Consider the following 8,172-nt stretch of genomic DNA (forward strand, 5'->3'; position numbering starts at 1 on the left):
TGAAGAGAGAGAAGTAGCAGGGAAGATAGCAAGGGGTCCTGGGTAGATGGCATAAGAAAGACTGTTACTATACTATCCAATTATCCATGCTAATGTAAGATATGAATGACGATGATAATCTAAATCAATAAATAATTATAAACTTTTTTTAGATATCACTATTAACATCCTCTATGACAGTTACACTATATTCAGCAATATATCATTTATCACATACTTAATTATTGCAGCCTTAGGTGAATCAGAGGAAAAATTTATAGAAAACCAACAGATTACCAAGTGAAATTAAGGGGAATGGGAAGAAAGCCAATGTGGAGAGAGCTGTAGGGGACCTAAAATTACTGGGAGGAAACCAGGGGAGGACTGATATAAAACAGAATTGAATCATGGGTAGCCAAGTGGGGGTAGGGATGTGTAAGAAGAGGTCAGATGAAGGCTTTAAGAACAAGTTAAGAAAAGCGTAGACTCAGTGGGTTGTATATTAATTCTTTTAGTCATTCCCCACACATATTAATAAATGTGGGCATAAAAAATTAATTCTATGCTCAGAAAACATTGGAAAACTCTATCAGTCTACAAAGAAATAACAAAATTAGGGACAGCTAGGTGGTGCAGTGGATAGAGCACAGGCCCTGAAGTCAGGAGGACCTAAGTTCAAATCCAGCCTCAGACCAAACACTTGACACTAGCTGTGTGACGCTGGGCAAGTCACTTAACCCCAATTGCGAAAAAAAAAATTGGTGGATAATATTTATAACTTTTTCGCTATCTTTTGATAATGACTATGTAAATGATTCAAAAGTAGGAAACAAGAGGGTGAAGGGGGAAGAAATAGCCTGAATGATTCACAAACCAGCCAACCATCTCCTAGAATATGTTTTTGTTGTTCAGTCTTTTCAATCATGTCTGACTCTCCATGGCCCCATTTGGGGTTTTCCTGGCAGAAATACTAGAGTGGTTTGTCATTTCCTTCTCTAGCTTATTTTACAGATGAGGAAACTGAGGCAAACAGGGTTGAGTGATTTGCTTAGGGTCACACAGCTAGTAAGGTTCTGAGGTCAAATTTGAACTCATGAAGATAAGTCTTCCTGACTCCAGGCCCAGCATTCTATTCATTGTGCCATCTAGCTGCCCTCCTAGAATATACAAGAGATAACTATTACTGATCTCTTTTACTGAAATGTGTTGATATGCTATGTAGTCCTTCATATAAGGCATTAGTCACATACGTATAGGAAGATATTTAAGTAGTTTTCCCAAAAGTCAGGGGGGATTTGTGCTAAGTCACTCAAAGTCAATATCCTAGGCCTCCTTCTGACTAATGGATTGCATTTATGAAATGGCAAATTGGAATTGGTGGTAGATATAGCCTCTAGCATGGACTATATAACTTGTTAACTCTATGGACAGTTCCATGATAAATCTCTTGACCTCTAAGAGTCTTCATCTCCTATTTGTAATACAATAGTACTTGGACAAGATACTTCACAAAGCTGTCCTGAGGAAAGCACTAGATATACCTTAAAGCATTATTTTCAGATATATAGATATAGATATAGATATAGATATAGATATAGATATAGATATAGATATAGATATAGATATAGATATAGATATAGATACAGATATGGATATAGATATGGATATAGATATATATGTGTGTGTATGTATATATATGTATATGTGTGTATATATGTATATGTGTGTATATATGTATATGTGTGTGTATATATATGTATATGTGTGTTTGTGTGTATGTATATATTATATATGCATATATACATATATAATATATATATATATATTTTATATATGTATATATGTGTGTATATATATACGTATGTGTGTGTGTGTATATATATGCAAAATTTTTCTTCCATAAATTCTGCTTGGGCTTTATTAGAACCATTAATTAACCAAGTAGACTCAGACATCATATAGACATCATAGACCTGATTGTTTGAAAGGCTATGAGGCTATTCAAATAGGTAAACCAAAATAGTATTTACTAAAAAACTATTCAAGGCAGCTAACTATCGCAGTGAATAGAGTTCTAGGCCTAGAGTCAGAAAGACTCATCTTCATGAGTCCAAATCTGGCCCCAGACATTTACTAGCTTTGTGATACTAGACAAATCACTTAACCCTGTTTGCTTCGGTTTCCTCATCCATAAAATGAATTGGAGAAGGAAATGTCAAACCACTCCAGTATCTTTGCCAAGAAAGCCCCAAATGGGCTCATAAAAAATTGGACACAACTAATCACAATGAGAGAAGCAGTATCTCTGAGTCAAAGGGTATGCAAAGTTTAATAGGTTTGGAGACATCATTCTAAACTGTAAGATGTTTATTTTAAATCTGAAGATATTGTGGTTTTAGTTTTTATTTCACTACAAGGTACTATGTATACAGGGTGTCACAAAAGTCTCAGTGCAGTTTTAAGCAATTAAATTAAATTACCTACATTCTATATGTAACTCTGCTTGCCATGGCCTTCTATTGTTATATGATTCTCCTGCACCTTTGGTACTGTTAGACACCAAAAAGACCCAGAGGTCTTTTGGGATATCCTTCTGGGAAGGATATCACAAAGGATTATGATTGGAGGGTTGCTCCAGTGGAAATTTTAAAAGTGTAAAGGAATCTCTCTCTTTCTCTCTCTCTCATCTTCTCTTATCCTCTCTCTCATCGTCTCCAATTTTCTCTTTCTCCTTTTCTCTCTCATCATCTCTCATTCTCTCATTCTCTCATTTTCTCTCTCTTTTTCTCTCTCATCCTCTCTCTTTCTCTCTCTCATCCTCTCTCTCATTCTTTTTCTTTTTCTTTCATTTTCTCTCATTCTCTCTCATTTTCTCTCTCTCATTCTCTCTCTCTCAGCGTTCACACACACATATACATATACATACACACACACACACACACACACACACACACACACACACACACACACCCCTGACAGTTGGGGGACTCCCACTCTTGTGCCTCTGCAAGTCATGCTTATGACCTGATAAAACAGCACAAAGCAATGTGAGTCCTTTAGGAGTTCAAATTCACCAGCTGGGACAGGGGAGAGGGTAAGGATGAAGGTTGTGGTGGCAGGGAGCGGGGAGAAGTCAGAGAGACTGTGATACCAAAGACATGGAAGTGTCCAATGGCAAACTCACCTAATAAAACCCTAGGAATTGAGAACAGTCCCTATGAAATCTAGAGCCAGAGAAATTTTCACCTGGTTTATCCAGGAAGAGGAGGCATGTAATGAGATGATTTTCTCATTCCCCTTTCTGATTTCAGTATGGAAGAAACACTTAGAAGCGTTTTTCTACCAAATTCTTCTGTCCCAAAGACTCTCCATTTTCTGTGAAATCAATAAGGTGGTTCTCAAAAGAGGGTTGGGAAAGTTCAGTTATTTTAGAGTGTTGTTTTGTTGTTATTCAGTTATGTCTGACTCTTTGTGATCACATTTGGGGTTTTCTTGACAACGCTACTGGAGTGGTTTGCCATTTCCTTCTCCAGCTCATTTTATAGATGAAGAAACTGAGGCAAACAGGATTGTGACATGCTCAGGGTCACAAAATTAGTGTCTGGGGCCAGATTTGAACTCATGAAGATGAGTGTTCTGCCTCCAGGCCTAGCGCTCTATCCATTGTTCCACCTAGCTGTCCTTTAGTGTTGTTGTTTTTGTTTTAAAGCAATAGTATTTTGTTAATTTTGAATCTGCTTTAGTAAATGTACTATAATCTATGTACAAATGAGTAATCTTTTCAGGGTCAGAAGTTGGCAAAGAAATTAAAATCCTTTGGGAATTGGAGCTAGCAATATTTGATAAATTATAAAGTATTGTTAGGATTAATCATGTCTTTAGACTAGATAAGATCTTGGGGAAAGCACTGGGAGGGAAAGTTTTAGATGTGAGGATATTGGTCCTATTTGTATGGGGATCAGAGGAGTGAACTGGTAACTCAGAGGTGAGTATACCAGGAGTGCTCATTACATGCCCAGCTTCTCAAGCATGTAGCTCAGGGCTTAAAATGCCCCCTGGGTGCTTTACTATACAGGATAGCCCAACAGATTTAATGCCATTTAAAGCTATGAAAACCTAAAACTTTGCTATTACTCTTGGAAAACCCTGTCTATGACTTTCAGTCACTCCCTTAATGTCAATCTAAAGTAGATATGTCTTTGTGCATAAACAGCTGCTTTTTATATACCCAAAAATTACAAAGGGTTTAGAATGAAGTCATCCAGTTTCTATAAGTCATAGCAAACTAGTCTTTTTCTCCTTTGGACCTTCTCATAGTACCTAGTTCATACCACTTGTATGTACTTATATTCTAAAATTACAGACATTGAGGCACCTCAGAGGTCCAATCACTATCTGAATCATGAACCTTTCGCACACATTGATAAATTGTCATCCAGTCTTGAAATGTTTCCATGGTAGGGAGACCAATGGTGGTGGGAATAAGCATTTATTAAACATTGCTAAGCATTTTGCAAATATTATATCATTTGACCCTTAGAACAACTTAGGAACTATTACTATCCCCATTTTACAGTTGAGGAAACTGACAAAGACAGATTAAGTGACTTACCCAAGGTCACACAGCTAGGAAGTATCGCAGGTTATATTTGACCTCGGGCCTTATTATCTCACATGAAGAGGTGAGAAAGACCTATTATGTTGGAGGGGAAGATGGAAGACTGAGTGATGGGCATCACTTGAACCCTACTCTCATTGGAATTGGCTCAAAGAGGGAATAACACATACAATCAGTTGGGTGTAGAAATGTATCCCCTACAGGGAAGTAGGAGGGTAGGGAGCTGAGTAAAGGAGTGGGGTGGGGGTGAGGACTGACAGAAGGGAGGGCCACTGCGTCACCTAGAGGCCAACCTATTTACAGCTATGAGATAACTCTTCATTTGGGGGTAGCTATCCCTGTCAAGAAATTCTTCCTCATTTTTAATTTAGATCTGTTTTTCTGTCCTTCTCACCCATTCATCCCAGTTCTGTTCCACAAGGCCAAAGAGAACAAGTCGAATCTCTCCTCTACATGATGGCACCCCAAATATATGAAGACTGTTATCATATTCTTCCAAATCCTCCCTTTCTTCCTCCAGGCTCAACTTCCCTAGAATTTCTAAAATGACTCTTTTGCATTATCCTAGTTACTCCCCACTAGACTTACTCTGGCTTATCAATGTCTCTTCTCAAATATGATACCCATAAATAAGTATGGTAGTTCCAAAGTGGCCTGACCAAGGCAGGTTGCAATGAGGTTATCATCTCCCTTGCTTGGATATTATACTGTTATCTATACAGCCCACAATCACATGAATTTTATTATTATTATTATCACCTCACACTATTGACTCATATCGGACTTGTAGTGTACTAAAATCCTCAGAACCTTTAAAAATGAATTCCTGTATAGGCACATCCAGCCCAGTCTCCCTTATCATGGATATATGTAGGTGATTTTTTTTTCTGCCTAAGTGGTATATACATACACACGCACACACACACACACACACACACACACACACACACACACACACACACTCCTATTAAGTTTCCCATATTATATTCGGCCTATCATTCTACTGTGTCACCATTTTTTAGATACCATTTCTGTTATCTCATGTTCTAGCTATCCCTTGCAAAACAGGTTCGTATCATCTGCAGATCTGATAAATATACTGTATTTGTTCATATCATTAATAAAGCTGTTGAATAAAAAAAAAGGTAAGCACCAATCCCTCAGTATACTACTAGAGAATTCCAGACTTATTATCAATTAATCATAACTCTTTATCCAGTCATTCTAAAAGTTCTGAAGCTAACTAATAGTACAATTATATAATCCACACCTCTCTATCTTGTTAAAAAAAAAAAGGAATATCAGGGCAGCTAGGTGGTACAGTGGATAGAGTACCAGCCCTGGAGTCAGGAGGACCTGAGTTCAGATCCGGCCTCAGACCAAACACTTGACACTTACTAGCTGTGTGACCCTGGGCAAGTCACTTAACCCCAATTACCCAAATTTTTTTTTAAAAAGGAATATCATGAGAGATTCTGTCAAATACTCCATTGGCCAAAAATTTCATATGTTACAGATGTCATAGCTTATAGATTTAACATATTTTCATCTATGGAAGACAGTAGATAGCCATAATAGATAGCTGGCCCTAAGGCCCTAAAATCTGGGTTCAAGTCCTACCTTTCATTATATATTGGCTACATGAACTGGCAAGTCACCCAGTCAGTGCCACAGGTAATTCTCTAAGACCTTAAGTTGTACAGAAGGTTCTGACCTGCCTCAGTAGAGTTTCTTTACCTGGGAGTTCCCTATACAATTGATTTCTCAGGCATCCAGTCCTTGTCCCTATCCCTATAAAATTTAGAAGTATGAATAATTTATGAGAATTTCATACTCCAGGAATACCAAATAAGCTTACTGAAAACACTTAACTATCCTCAATTAGCTCAGTTCATGAGGTCTAGTTGAACTTTAACTTAGAGAACTAAGCTATCAGTGATTGTTTTTGTTTCTTTATTGATACATTTCATTTTAACACACCAGTCACTTCCAAAAAAACGTACATTAGCTTCCCATAAAAAATAGTTAAGCAAAATCTTCTAATGCAGTGACCCCACCTTTCCATTTTTATAGATTATAATTTGTAAAATCAAGAAGGCTTTTATTTTGTCATTTAGCATTAGCTTCACATATTTTCCCTGAGTTTTGTTGCCTTTTAGTGTCATATTCATTTACAATGTCGTAGCCATTGTGTATATTGTTCATTTCATTCCACATTTTTTGCTCTGTATTAGTTCATAAAAGTTTCCTTATGTTTCTCTGGGTTCATTATGTTTGTAATTCCTTTTGACTCAATAATATTGTATCACATGTATCTATCAAAATTTGTTTAGTCACTACACAATTTTTGAGATCATAATTTGCTTCCAGCTTTTTGCTATTATAAATGGTTCTCCTATGGATGTATCATTCCCTTCTCTCTCACTAATATTCAATCTCTCTCTGTCTACTAGCTGCTTCCTCATAACCTAAAAACATACTTATATCTCCTCCATCCTCAAAAAACCTCATTTTATGCATCCTTATCAGCTACCATCTTCTACTTATTTAACTTTCACTCTTCTTAACTCTTGACAGTCTGGCTTTCAACTTCAACATTTAACTGAAACTGCTCTTTCTGAAGTAAACAATGATCTCTTAGTTCCAAAAATGAATGGCCTTTTCTCAATCCTCATCATCTTTCTTGCCCTCTCTGTGGTCTTTAGTGCTGTTTTTAACCTTCTTCTCCTTTTTTTTTTAAATTTTATTAATTAATTTTGATTCATCAACAATCACTTCCATATGCTTTTGAGTTGAAAATTTTTCTCCCCCTTCCTCTCCCCCACCCTCCCCAAGACGGCGCACAATCTGATATAGGCTTTACATTTACATTCCCATTAAATATATTTTCACATTAGTGAAGTTGTAAGTAAAAATTAAAACCAATAGGAGGAACCATCAGAAAGATGAAACAAAACTCAACAGAAGGTAAAAATAAGTGATAGCGATTCGACTTCCATACTTCTTTCTTTGGATGTGGACAGCATTTTCCATCCCGAGGCCTCTGGAGATGTCTTAGATCCTCATAATGCTGAGAAGGGTTCAGTTTAACAATCTTAGTCATTGAATAATGTGGCTGTTATTGTGTACAAAGTCCTCTTGGTTCTGCTCACTTCACTCAGCATCAGACCATATAAGTCTTTCCAGGTTTTTCTGAAGTCACGCTGTTCATCATTTCTTATATCATGATAGTATGCCATTACATTCATATACCACAATTTGCTCAGCCATTCCCCAATTGATGGGCATCCTCTCAATTTCCAATTCTTTGCCAGCACAAAAAGAGCTGCTATGAATATTTTCGTACATGTGGGTCCTTTTCCCATTTGTTTGATCTCTTTGGGATATAGCCTTAGAAGTGCTATTGGTGGATCAAAGGGTATGCACATTTTTGTAGCCCTTTGGGCATAGTTCCAAATTGTTCTCCAAAATGGTTGGATCATTTCACAACTCCACCAACAATGTATTAGTGTTCCAATTTTCCCACATCTTCTCCAACATTAATCATTTTCCTGTTTTGTCATGTTGGCCAATCT

This window comes from Phascolarctos cinereus, unplaced genomic scaffold (assembly GCF_003287225.1).
Source record: "Phascolarctos cinereus isolate Bilbo 61053 unplaced genomic scaffold, phaCin_HiC Scaffold_5;HRSCAF=322, whole genome shotgun sequence".
Taxonomy (NCBI): domain Eukaryota; kingdom Metazoa; phylum Chordata; class Mammalia; order Diprotodontia; family Phascolarctidae; genus Phascolarctos; species Phascolarctos cinereus.